The sequence below is a fragment of the Hirundo rustica genome, chromosome 4 (assembly GCF_015227805.2).
Source record: "Hirundo rustica isolate bHirRus1 chromosome 4, bHirRus1.pri.v3, whole genome shotgun sequence".
NCBI lineage: Eukaryota > Metazoa > Chordata > Aves > Passeriformes > Hirundinidae > Hirundo > Hirundo rustica.
Window position 1 is genome coordinate 60,653,438 of NC_053453.1, and position 12,968 is coordinate 60,666,405.

Below are 12,968 nucleotides of genomic sequence, written 5' to 3' on the forward strand. Positions count from 1 at the left end.
AGGAAATAAAACTAGTTTTCCTCCTCCTGTAACATTTTATCAATCAAAATGCTTTTTATAAAGCACCAGAGAGGGAGAAATAAGCACGCTGTTAAATCTCCCATGTGTACTCGGGGACACTGAAGAATGTCTCCCTTGTTTTTTTACAGAGCACGTGGAAAGTACAGGACATCAAATTCTGGGAAACTCGGCTGTACCTGTGGCTGCCTGAGTGAGCACAGGCTGTGGGTAAAACAGTGGGAGAGAACTGTGCAAATACATTGGGCTGACTGCTTACCTACCTTAATTATTCACACAGCCACCAGCACCAGGATAATTCCATGTGCAATGTAATTATTCACACAGCCACTACCACCAGAATAACTCTATGTGTAATGTTTATGCAGCAGGAGCCGAGGCAGAAGAACTAAATGGGTTGCTGCAGGTTAATAACAAGAATAAAAGAGTTAATTAAGGGTTTCTAAAGGAGTAAATCAGATAGAACTGTGGGGCTGACATCCCCGGGCATTTTCTCTGTGCTAGGTGTCACTAAAAAACAAGGCCTGGCTCTTACTGTATTTAATTTTTCCATATCATCTGAATGAAGAGCAAAGGGGCAAGTGAACTAACTGCACTACTGCGCCAAGACACAAGAATCCCTAGATTTAGTGTATGAACTCAATTTTCATTTACTCATGGCTGGTTTCATTTGCCCTCTTGGAATTACTAACTGCTCAGGAAAGCTCTGTGCTTATTTTCAAGAATCTCAGTTTGCTTCTAGAAATGTGTTTGTTTAATAAAATAAAATTGGTATTAAGGGCAGTTAAAGGTACTGATGTTGTCTCTACAACCCCAGTGAAACCGTGCTAGCTTTCCTGGGATAAAGCTACTCCTTCTGAAAGGGGCACTTGAATAGAATTAGCCCATGATAATTTAAATAGCTCTTAATGAATTAAAGAAATTTGGATGCTGACCAAAAATTAACCCTCCATAAGTTTTTGAAGACACTACTTCAACCAGCCAGGGATCTACTCTGTATCAGGGGAAGACAGATCCACCACTGAGAGGAGGATTTAGTCAAAGTAAAAAAAAAAAAAAAAACAAAAAAAAAAAAAAAAAAAACACCACTGTATTTTATGATGAAAAGACAATGATAAAAGAATGAAAAAAATACTGTAAGTTTTGAATGTTGGCAGTTATGATTATGTGAGTAGTCAACTCCCAAGTAACAGAAAGCACGGCACACTTTTCCATAATATACCGTGGTTGTTGATCCTCAGGGGGCTTTATATTGTTGAATAAATGCAAGGCCTTTTCAACAACTGAAATGCAAAATATGACCCTCTGAAGCATTAATTTAAAGGATTTGGCATTTTCAAAGGGGAGGTTCACGAAGACAAATAACAACTGCAAGTTTCTAGGGAACAAGGATATTGCCTAGTCATGAAAAAAACCCTAACTTAGTACACATGAATTTATTTTGTGGGGATAGATGGAACCCTTGGGAGGGAATGAAACGGAATGAGTTACATGGCAGCTGACCCAAGTCTGCAATTTTTTAATGGAAGATAATTTGTTATATTATATTTGTCTGTCATGAACAAGTCGGCAGCAGACAAATGAATTGTATCTCTTTAAGCCAAAAAAACCCCAAAACCCAAGGCCCAACTGAAAACCTGAAAGACAATTCCCTTAAAAATAGGGAAAGGACAGTGAAAGTTTCACACATATTGTGGATTTGATAAATTTGCAGCAGCAGTTAGAAGGATTCTGCTCTCCACTCTCTCTCCTTTTTTTTCCCCCCACTCCCTCTTCTTCTTTCTGACATATTTCAGCTTTGTTGATATCTAAAATTTGCATTTCCTTTCATTTTTTTTTTTTTTAATTAAAAAAATCATGGGTGTATAATTTGATTTTTTATCACTGATGTCTGACATTACAACTGTCTCTTGGCAAGTCTGAATCAATTATGCCTCTAAATCAGTCACATACACACTCCTCAGTGAGTGTCCAATTGCTCATTTTTCTGACCCCCACACCAGACTTCTGACCACTGTCACCACCTACCACCAAGAGTTCTCCATCTTTTCCTCCCTCAAAGTCCTACTCATTAACTCACTTTCTGCTGATAACCAGCAGCTTTTTCCCCCTCCAACATCTCTTCCACTATTTACCATGAACTCTTCTGAGCCTTCTCCTCAGTCAGATAACTCTATCACCTCTCTTATCGCACACCAACAACAGTCAACTCCCTGTTTGTTCTAAAAAAGTGGGGGAAAAAACCAGAAACCTAGTTTTGAGTCACTTCCCAGTCTTAGCAAGTCTTGAAGCAGCTGTTTCCAGGGCAGCAGTGCTGGCCCAGATGGTTGTGGTTCTCTCACTGGACATGACCCAGAGCTTTCTACTGAGCTGCTACAGCTGCCTGCTGGATGCTGCTCTGTTTTCCTCACAGTGGATTGATCTTGTATGTTCTTTGTCTTGAGACCTGGATAATATTGATGGAATAGCATAAAATGACTGCAGCCTCAGCAAAAAAGCTGTAAATGTTTTCTTATTTAATCCACATTTAGATAGCTTTTTTGAAAATGCTCATGCTCTCACCCAATTTGCATCTTAGCCACCTCTTCTAAAACAAACAGCTCTTCTGATAAACTGAACTTGATTATTGTTCTCCTACTGGTTGCTAAGTGTTCCCTCTCTCAGTCCTGATCTTTATGGTGGTTTATTTTGGACACAGATGGTCTTGCATCTTGCTTAGAGTCCCATCAAACAACCAAAAGGCAACCCCAAAACTCTGTATTTTAGTATTCCATTTTGGCTTTAGTCTTTCATTTGGTATTTCTAGCAAATAAGTTCCTTTGTGTTTTCTTCTTTCACCAACTACAAGCCTACCTGTTATCTCTGCTGCATGCATGTGCTTGATTCATGTGCCAAAAACTTCCCTGTAGAGGCGTTTAGTGAGTCCAACTATAGGAGTCTTTTCGGGGCTTCCCCAAAATGTGTGTTCTAAAAATCTTGCCAGTACTCAAGCCCTGAACAGGACCATATAATTTTCATTATAAAATTCCCAATTTTCCTCTAATTTAATGTTGCTTTTGTTACTTTTTCTTTGGTTGGGCAGACACATCTATTGTTTCACAGCATGAAATCACCCGCTGGCTGCCTTTGGTTACTTGTTTGTCACAAATGACTATTTTTTTCATCATATGGTTTTGTCAGAAAAAAAGGACTACTGCGAAGGGGAAGAGACAGAGTGATCCAGCTGCTGCAACATTTTTCAGAAAAGTCTGGTTTCTGTAAATCAGTTGAGCAGTTTGGGATTCACACAAATCTGCCTTTACCAAGAAGACGTCCTGATTGCTTCCTGAAAATGGCATGCGGTCTCAAAACCCTTTAACTGTGCACAAATACTGGATAATGGTCAGAACTGGTGTGTCAGAAGGTAATTTTAAGGAAGCTCAGCTATTTTAATGGAACATTTAATTGCACATTTGATCTGTGCACCACACATATACAGAAAATTATTATTTTAAATCCATGTTTTTGTTCCTCCTAAAAGCACTAATCTAATTACTGAAGAACCCACATTTTCACTACTATCATTCTTGACATCAGTCTCAGGTTCATGAATTAATTTAGGTGCCAACTTCTCATGCAAGGCAAAGATGGCCCTCTGTCCATGCAAAGACATAAGAGGTTTTTTAATTTATTTCTCTGCCTTGTTTTCAAGACAAAAGACAGAACTCAGACACAAGACTTTTATTTGCCTTATGATCAGCATGGAGAAGGCAAAGGTATTTTTTGTTTCGATACGTGGCTGTAGTGGCTTGTGATTACATCTGATCTCTTTTCTGATAGCTCTTTGCTCGCAGGTACAGAGAAGCAAACTCAAATGGTGCTTATTTTTGAACACACACTTATTTCTCCTGGCAAACACCGGGAGGGTAAGTTGCCGTAGCTTGAAAGCAGAGTTTTATAAGGAATCTGGTAGAAGTAGAGCTGCTTATAATGAATTATGAAAACTAGATCTTGATTTGATGATTGGGAAGTTTATTCTTGGCTTAAGTTGATGAGAAGTAGGTAGAAAGCCATCTGGGGGGAAGAATGGCTCAAAATGAACAACTTCAGTATACTCTTAAGGGTTACTAAAAGACAACACACACTTTAATAGCTAACTTTTAAAACTCTATCTCCCAACTTGAGACAGCTTGTGGACTGGCTTTGACAAAATCATTTGATAAAATCATTTGGCTTTGGCCTGCCATTGAAAAAAATCAAGGCACTCTGATTCTTCTGGAGTAGGATGGTTTTCAGCGTGAAGAACACTGAAGAAAACCAGAGGGGGACTGAGAATTTGTCCTGCACTGACTTCCACATCTGAATGGAAAACACAGGCCTCCTTGCACCACTACATTGACTCTTTTTCTTATATTTTGTTTCTCTTGTTGAGCTCAAGGAGAGGCAGTGTATTCCTTGTTAGACTCTGAGGGGAAGTGGAAAGGTTAGCCCAGTTCAGAGATATTGTCAATACAAGTGAAGTGGGTGCCCTACAGGTTGGGATTAAACTCCTTCCATGTCCTTAGGAGCATGTTATTGCAGTAAGATATGAGTTCAGAGGGTGCCAGCTGTCCCATGTTATTTCCCAATGCACATCCCTCTAAGCTTGTACAAATAGGAGGTAGCTGAGCCACATGATGTAAAACCTCCAATCCCATCAGGAATTACCAAAGGCTCCTGTGCTTATTTTCCCTTGGGGTCACCTATTCGTCTGACTATATTCTAGAATGCAGTTCACTGAGCGATTCCTGAGAGAAGTAAAAGGAGTGAGGTGCAAAATTGAATTTGATGCCTCCTGAGGGCTGGTGAATAGGAGAGAGGATGGAGATTCTTCTTGGGTATCCATGGTGGGGACAGCAGAGGCCTTGGGGACCAAATGAAGAATCACAGAAGGTGGAGTCTACACAAAGGCCTGAGGATGACAACCTCTGTTTTAAAAATTAAACAGTAATTTTCAGTGTCTTTTCTGCTGAGAGTAATCCTATCTTTCCTCTTGGTACTTTTGACAGACTCTAAGCAACATGCATACTATGGCTCTGGGATATCCCACAGTAATCCAGCCCAGATACCTTCACTTCTGCGCAGCAAGCAAAGAGATGTACTCATCAGCTTAAAGGAAAAGCTGCCTTCACTCCTTGTCACTGAACCTTTGACTGAGCTAAGGCTAAGGGACCATTTCCCAGATGCTCCTTTCCAAACCATACTATGAATCCAAGGAACTATTTCAGCAGAATGTTACAAAATTTAATTTGCTGTACACCACATTTGTCTGGCATGAAGCACTGACATTATGAACCAGAATCAAATGTAAAAGTACAGTCGCTCTGTTAACTACCTAAATTCTCTCTAAGGTAAGACATGTAAGTAGATGGCCATGGTGCAATGATCAAGAAAAATGTAATCAGAAGAAAAGGCAGTAAAACAAGCAGGTCTCTGTCCTTTCTGGCTTTGCCAGACATCCTCTTCCAAAACCCACTGCTGCTTGAATTTTGAAGCTGACATTTATACTGCCATTTGCTGGTACCACAGCACTCTGGCTGCAGAAGAGGTGATGACTGTCAGCAACTTCTTTCATTTGAGCTTATTATTTCACAACATTTGCATGTATCTTTTTTGTTTGTTTGTTTGTTTGGGTTTTTGTTTTTGTTTTTTTGAGAAAGCACTGTAAAATGGTAATGGCTCGTCATGGCTAATGGCTCATAATGCTTACGTTCCTCAAAAACCCTATGTGTCTATGTGGAGGGAGCTGAACTGACTTCTTCACATGTGTTGAAAAAAAAATTCCTGTTGCTAGAGAAAGATGAGCTGGGAGAAGCTCTCTTTGTAAGCCCCAGCACCTGCTCTAAGGCCACTGATACTCCTTCCACTGTGTGGAGCATCACAGATACTGCTCACGCCGCTCATGGGAGGTGCACAGAAAGAAGCTGTGGATTCAAAGCAGGAGTAGTCAGACACCTATGAACAGATTTACCTATAAATGTTAAAGTTTGAATTCTTCAGGAGATAACTTAAATTCCTTTCTATTTAAAATGCTGATGTATGTGAATGAATTCAACCAAGGAAAACTGTATTTAGGTGACTACTTTCAATGAGATCACTTTACAATTAAGGGGAAAAAAAAGTTAATTCACAGGAAATCATTTGGGCCTGTCTTGTATTTCTCTCTCAGGTCAGATCCAATTTAGTTGGGAAAGCCTGTTCCAAACCTACAGTCATGACTCTAAAGGCATTGAGACCCCTATTGTTGTGAGAAATGCGGTCATATAAGCCATGAAAGTTTTATCTGCCTCACTGTAAACTTGACTGATGCATACATTCTAGAGGTTTTCTTGCACTGGAATATATTTTACTGTCTAATTTTTACTAACATGTAAAAAAAAAGTCAAACTGATCAAGAATATTAATCAAACAAAACCCGAGTTTATCAAAGGTACTCCTACAGCAAATACATTTCATTTAGGCAACAAATAAAAAAATAAAAAAACACTTTGAAATTTACTTAATCAATCACAGTGAAATAAAGGTATTATCATAATTCAGGCAAGTTGAGAGTGGATGTAGGAGATACACCTATATCTCACTAATAATAAACAGTAAAAATAACCTGTTCTCTGTCTGGCACAGTTCTTTTAAAAAAGAGGAAACATTTTCAGTTTCAGATGCATTGATTGGGACCGACAAGATGCAATTCTAAGTGCTTTAGTCAATTTAATCCAATTTAGAGAAAAAAAAAACAACCAAAAAACCTAAAACAAATTTTAAGTAATTTCGATTAATGGAAGTATGGAGGAAATCATAACTGTTCACAGATACTCTGTAGCCAGGAAATGAAGCCAAATTGGCCAGCTAAACTGCTCACTGTGAGCTTTTCACTTACTGTTAGTGTGTTCTGAATGAAAAGAGAGGAAAGCCTTCAGCATCTGAGTCATAATCTTATACCAAACTGATGTCAAGCTTTAATTTAAAGCATTTAATTATATTAAACCTTTCAGTTCATTTTTAACAAAACCTGACAAACTTTGTTTCATTGGAAATCATTCTCTAAAAAACTCTTTTCTCACGGAAACAATTCCATTTTCAAATTTAATTCACTTTCAGGGTTTATTTTCTTTTTTTTTTTTTTTTTTTTTGTGTACTCATAGCTGATTTAATATGCATTTTCCTGCTCTAATAGGCTGCAATTAAGCAAGATAAAAAAAATGTAATTACTATATCAAGCTAGCACAGCCAGTGCAAAATTTCCCTTTGATTTCAAAAAAACTTTGATGCAGCTCCTTGAAAATTTTCATTAGTCTCTACACTCCTGGTTTTTTTTTTTTTTTTTCCCCCATAGATTGCTAAATCATAAAAGAGGTTTCAGAGCCGAGTTACTGGACAGATCGTTCACCACTCAGGCATTTCTGATACTCCCACTGCAGCACAGTCAGGTATTTAAGCGCATCAGTGCCACATTTCTTTGCTGCGTCTGCATGCTGGAGGATGGGGGCCTGTTTGGAGGAAGTGGAGAGCCCAGCCCATGGCTGGGTCACCATGACAATGAGACAGCAGGAAGGAGAAATGTTTGCCATGCAGGCACATAACCCCAGTGTAACACCTCTCTAGTTAAATATGCCAGAGCGCTGAGCGGAGCTGCCTGAGCGTCACACAGCGAAGAATACGCACCATCTCTAGCCGGGGCTGTGAAGGGAACTTTCTGTCTCCTAAACACACATCTGTGAGATCACCTGGGCTTGGCACTGAGCTATCCCTGCACAGGAATTGACCCTGATGCATTTAGTCACATTTAGTGCTGGTGGCACACTATGAACGTGTAATACCACATTGCTACTAACTCCCCCCTTACATCCCAGCACAGCTGACTATCCCAAAATCCTGTTGTCAGGTTCCTTCCCCTTAAGCGTGGATTGTCACAAGATGCACACCAGATGATGAAATGTGGGTGAAATGATGCAAAACAGGAAGTCAACTGAACAAAATAATCCACATCTTGCTATTACAAAACACCTGTGGGACGTGGCAAAGTTAGGTATCACTTTATGGATGTTTGTAGAAAAGTCATAGTTGAGATGTTCCTTTTGCTCAATGACCCTTAGAAATCCAGTTTCTCCTGCTTAAAAATTTCATTTGCTGTGCCATTTGACTCTAGGAGCTCAGCAAGGGCTGAAGCCTGCACAGTTCCTCTATGTCTAGGTGCACAGTGCAGGGAAGTTGCTTTATTCAGGCACAATAGTGCCTGAGGGCACAGTTTCTTTGCAAAGTTCCAGGGAAGAAATGGAGCATATATATCATACACATGGCCATACATTTTACACCATGCTAAAAGTTTGTGGCTCTTCCTCTTGCTCTGATTCTTCTTAGAGAAGCCACAAAGGAAAGTCCGTGTCTCTCTCTGAAATCATCTTTTGCCATCATCCTCAGTCCTTCTCTACTTTAAGTCCTGAGAGAAGAATCCTCCCTGGCTCAGCTTGTCTTCCATAGCTGCCCTCGGGAAAGTTTTCATTGTTTGATCCAGTTTGGCAGATGGATTTAAACAATCTTCAGAAATCTGTGCTAAGTCTAATCTAGTCTGGCTTCACTCCCCTTGAACCCTACAAACCTTTTGCAAATGAGCCTCCTGCATTATCAAGTTACCCGAGCTGTATTTAGTATAATTAAAATGCTGAACTGATGAATCTTCTCACTGAGGGCAGAATGGAGCTGGATCCATGAAAAGGTCACTCAGCAGGAAGGAGGCACGGAAACCAACAAACAAGGGAGCTGAGGACCACAGAACTCCTGATATGCACAACACAGAGGATATTAAAAAGTGGGTAGGAGGTAATGAGCAGTAAGCATCCCAGGCCTCCACGTCTTTTAATCTCCAGCCTCCCTTTCTCTCTGAATTGGCTGAATTCTGTGGGATAACTTGGTAGGCATTGGAAGGAAGTGAGCTACACTGTTTCCCCATGTGAAGCACAATAATCAACAACATCAAATGAACAGAGCATCAAGCTGGCATCGCCCAGTTACAATGGCAGTAGAAATTAAATAGCATTAATTAGAGGAAGAATATGGAACTCTTTCTGCCTGGAATGTCTCTTCTCTTAGCTGTCAAAAGCCTCCAAGGTTTGGCTTATTAAAAGCCAAGTTGACAGGAAAGCTGAAGGGAATAAAGGAGCATTCTCCATTGTGTGCCAAGCCAACTGAGGGAAGACTTGAGTTCAAGGCTGACTTTTGAAAGACAGCAAAAGGTTAATGAACTTTTTATCCAAGCACCATTAATATATCTGAAGACCATTCTAACTAGACCACAGACAACACTTTTGTTCTTACTTCACCGCAAGACCAGGTAAGTAATGTAATGGAGAAATCAGAGATTTTTAATCAGAGATTAAAAAGGTTTTTCCAGTTTCCAGAAGGCAAAGCAATCCTCCACGACAGTGGACAGTACTCTTCCTATGTGCTCTGCCTATACCTGTACGGATTCCATGTTAAAACTATCTCCACAACAATTTTCCCCCCAATTTTACTGAAATTTGATATAAACCAGACTGTACTCTGCATTATAAAAGGAGCTTGATTCTTTGAGGTAAAATGAACTCTCATTTTTCACTATGGAAGAGTTCAACCTCTTACAAAACCAGTGAAGGCGGTTCCTTGCATTACTTGGAAGTTGCTCTCCTACACCTTCCATTCTCTGATACACTGGTAAGGGCCAGGAGAAATATCAGATTTTTAGTCAGGACTCTGTGATTTAAATTCATGCCAGCTTCTATGATAAAATTACAGAATAGAAACTGTGATGTTGCAAACAAAGCACAGAACAACCGGTTACATTTAAAAGGGTTTCTTTGCCACCTTTTAGCAATGAAGCATGTTTGCACACACCCTGTTTTAAGAACTTACCTTTCCTTTTGGATGTATACTTGCCTTTTTTTCCTATACTAAACAATTTACGTAATTCCCAACTACTAAACAAAAACCTGTAGACATTTGGGACAGTAAACTTCTTTCCCATTACATGTCTACACAATGCCTAAAATTGACTAGCGTCCTAATTGTTGAACAGAACCATCTAGAAAATTTTGCTATTTAGAAAAATAGTATTTTCATTTAAAGATTTATTTTTTTTAATTAACTCATTCCCTTGTAAAAAAAATAAGGATTGTGTCAGCAGATTTCCATAAATTACAAGTATAGCAAAAGCACATTATTGAGGAAATCACCTACAGGTGAGCTAGAATTACACATTAATAAATTACCCTATGTCCACTTTGCAATACCCAGAAGTTCAGATGTTTCTTTGACTCTTATTTAAGCCTCTTGAATCTAAGCATCTACATAATTTCATGTAGTAGCTGCACTATGTAAAATGGCTTAGAGAGGAAGATGCCAAAATGCACTAAAAAAAAATCACAGACTTTCCAATAAAAACATTATTTTTGGTCAACATTATTTGCTAAATTAAACCTAAACATATTAATCGTTTTGCTAAACCCACAATTGCATTTTTCAGTTAATATATTAATTCTCCTTCCAGTTCCTCTCAGCTTTTCTTACATGCCCTACATCTCTACTTTTCCTTAACAGACAATGGCGTATCTTTCTTCTACATTTAGAAATATAACCTCCTTAAAATGATGTTCTATGAGAAACCTCACTTGGACACGCAGTGACACTCGATGGACTTGAAAACTGTGCCCAATAAAGACAGGATGTGGCAGCTCCATGATCCCTGAAGATGCTTTAAAGGGCATCCAGGAGATAATCCCTTGCTCTTACCACACAGATGTAAAATTACAGCTGGAGAAAACAGGGAACTGCATATATGAGAAACTGGGGGCCAGTCAAATCAAGGGGAGTAGAGAGGAAAAAAAATCCAAAGACAAAACTTGTGCTGATCACTCTCCTCTTTTCTTTTCTCGAGAATGCAGAGGAAGGAATATGCGCACACTGACTTTCTCCTGCCTGGTCTTTTCCTATCAGCAAGAGGAGCCTAGAGGACATCAATGTCACTCCACCAAAAGGTTCACTTTGTCCCTCAGGAGATGCAAATTCTACAGAGCATCCCCTCAGACTAAGGGCTGCCTGTAAAAGCTGTGCAAGAAACTTCACTGGTCAGTTTAAGTGCAGGATCCTTTTTGCACAACTTTAAATGGAAAATCACTTCAGCTTCAGGAAGGCAGGATCTAGCCCACAAATCTCACAGTGAGATACATAAGATAATTTTTATTGACTAAATTAGATTCAAAAGGTGTATTTTACCATTTTATGATAAAGTGTATTTCCTAAAATGTCAATGAAAGTTAAAAAGAAATGGCTTGGTGCTTAATTAAATCATCTGTGTTAATTTCCAGTTGCTGCTTATTTTAAGAAAGTAAGAAAGGATCAGCAGCATCATAAAAATACAGATTCTGTTTCTTACATTTTCTACTCATAAAAAAGGGGAAAAACAAAATGTGAAAGAGCTTAGAGCTAAGGTATTTGGTTCGAGGATCAGTAGCATATTTCATTTTGTCTGTAGGAATAATTATAGTCTTGATTATTGTATAAATAGCATTTCATGTTAGTTCTTTGGCCAGATGTCTGAATTTAGAATTACTCATTTTTTTCATGATGTAGTTTCAATAATAAACATTATGATCTAGCCTAGGTGTATGTTACATTATTAAAATGCCTCATTTTTAAGCACTTGGTGGAATCATTGTTACTGTTCTGCTATGGCTTAGCTAGTCTCCTGGTAAAAATGAAGGTTTATTTTTATGTGGCTTGAATTAAGATGACTGAGTTTTGATGTGTGCTCACCCTTAACTATTAACATTGTGTGCGATGGCAGCTTAAATGTTTTATTTTCAAATAAACAGGCAAATGGACTGTTATTTCTATAAATACTAACAGGATCATGCCCAAGCACAGGGATTTTTCAGCCTGTAGCAAGAGGAAACCACACATTTTATGTTTATTTTTGTGGGTTTTACTATTTTAAGTAACATCAAGCCCCGGCCTGAAGATATTCTGACATTTCTGGTTAATTTGAAGGGGAAAAAAGTCACAACAATTTCTTAGCAAATTAGGTCAACTTAAGCTTAAGTCACAGAGTGATGAAAAATATTCTCTGTGACAGGAATATATGCCATGTCCTCCTGGATCTCCATCTCCAAGTCTTTTGCAAAGAAGCTCAAAAGGAATACACAGGAAAGTGGAAAAAATGGGAAAATGGTTGATGGATGGCCTGGTCCTACCAACGTGTACCCAAATCTCCTTGTGTGCCATTAAAGTGTGACTGTGTAGGAACATTTGAGAGCTGTCTCCTTAACTGAGAGCACATGCTGAAAGTGCTATCAGCTGCTCTTTTCTGCTCTCTTTTCCCCTGACCTCAGCTTTAACACACACATGAAAGACAGAATAGCAAGGTTCTCGCGCTGCCTTTGGAGCAGTAAAACCTGAGCATCAGCTGTGCGGTCTAGACTCCTGCATTTGTAAATGTTATTTCTGTTTTCCTTTGTAGCTGGCTATTTATCTTTTGAAGGTGCAGAAATGAGCAAGTGTCTGGGTTTTTTTTTTCTGAGCAATACCTGGCTTCACTTAGTAAGAAGCAGTTGATTATCCACAGGTAAAAAAGCATTGCTTGACAGTTGTAACTCACGTTCTGAATAGACAAATTCAGACACGGTTAGATGACTGAGGTTTCACAAAGGTATCAGAATATCCTTTGAGATTAAAGGCTTTTTGCAGCCCTGAGTTGTTCCTCTAAATCTCTGCTCAGCTTGAAACAGTTTGACCTCTGCATCTCATTTCTTTGCAGTAATAAAACTCTCTAATAAATAAAAAGGAAAACAACTGAACCAGGTAAATACATAAAAATTTGGGAAGGAGAAAGCGAACGAACTTAATTGCAATCGCTATACCGGTATTGCCTCGACTTAAAAAGTATTGATTAAAAAACTGAATAT

The 12,968-nt window shown here is 38.9% G+C and overlaps 1 protein-coding gene across 2 annotated transcripts in view; it reads right to left on the reverse strand.

Annotated features, from left to right (window-relative positions):
• SCUBE1 (signal peptide, CUB domain and EGF like domain containing 1) overlaps window positions 1-12,968 on the reverse strand; it is a 190,369-nt gene that overhangs the window by 53,915 nt on the left and 123,486 nt on the right. The window lies entirely within an intron of this gene.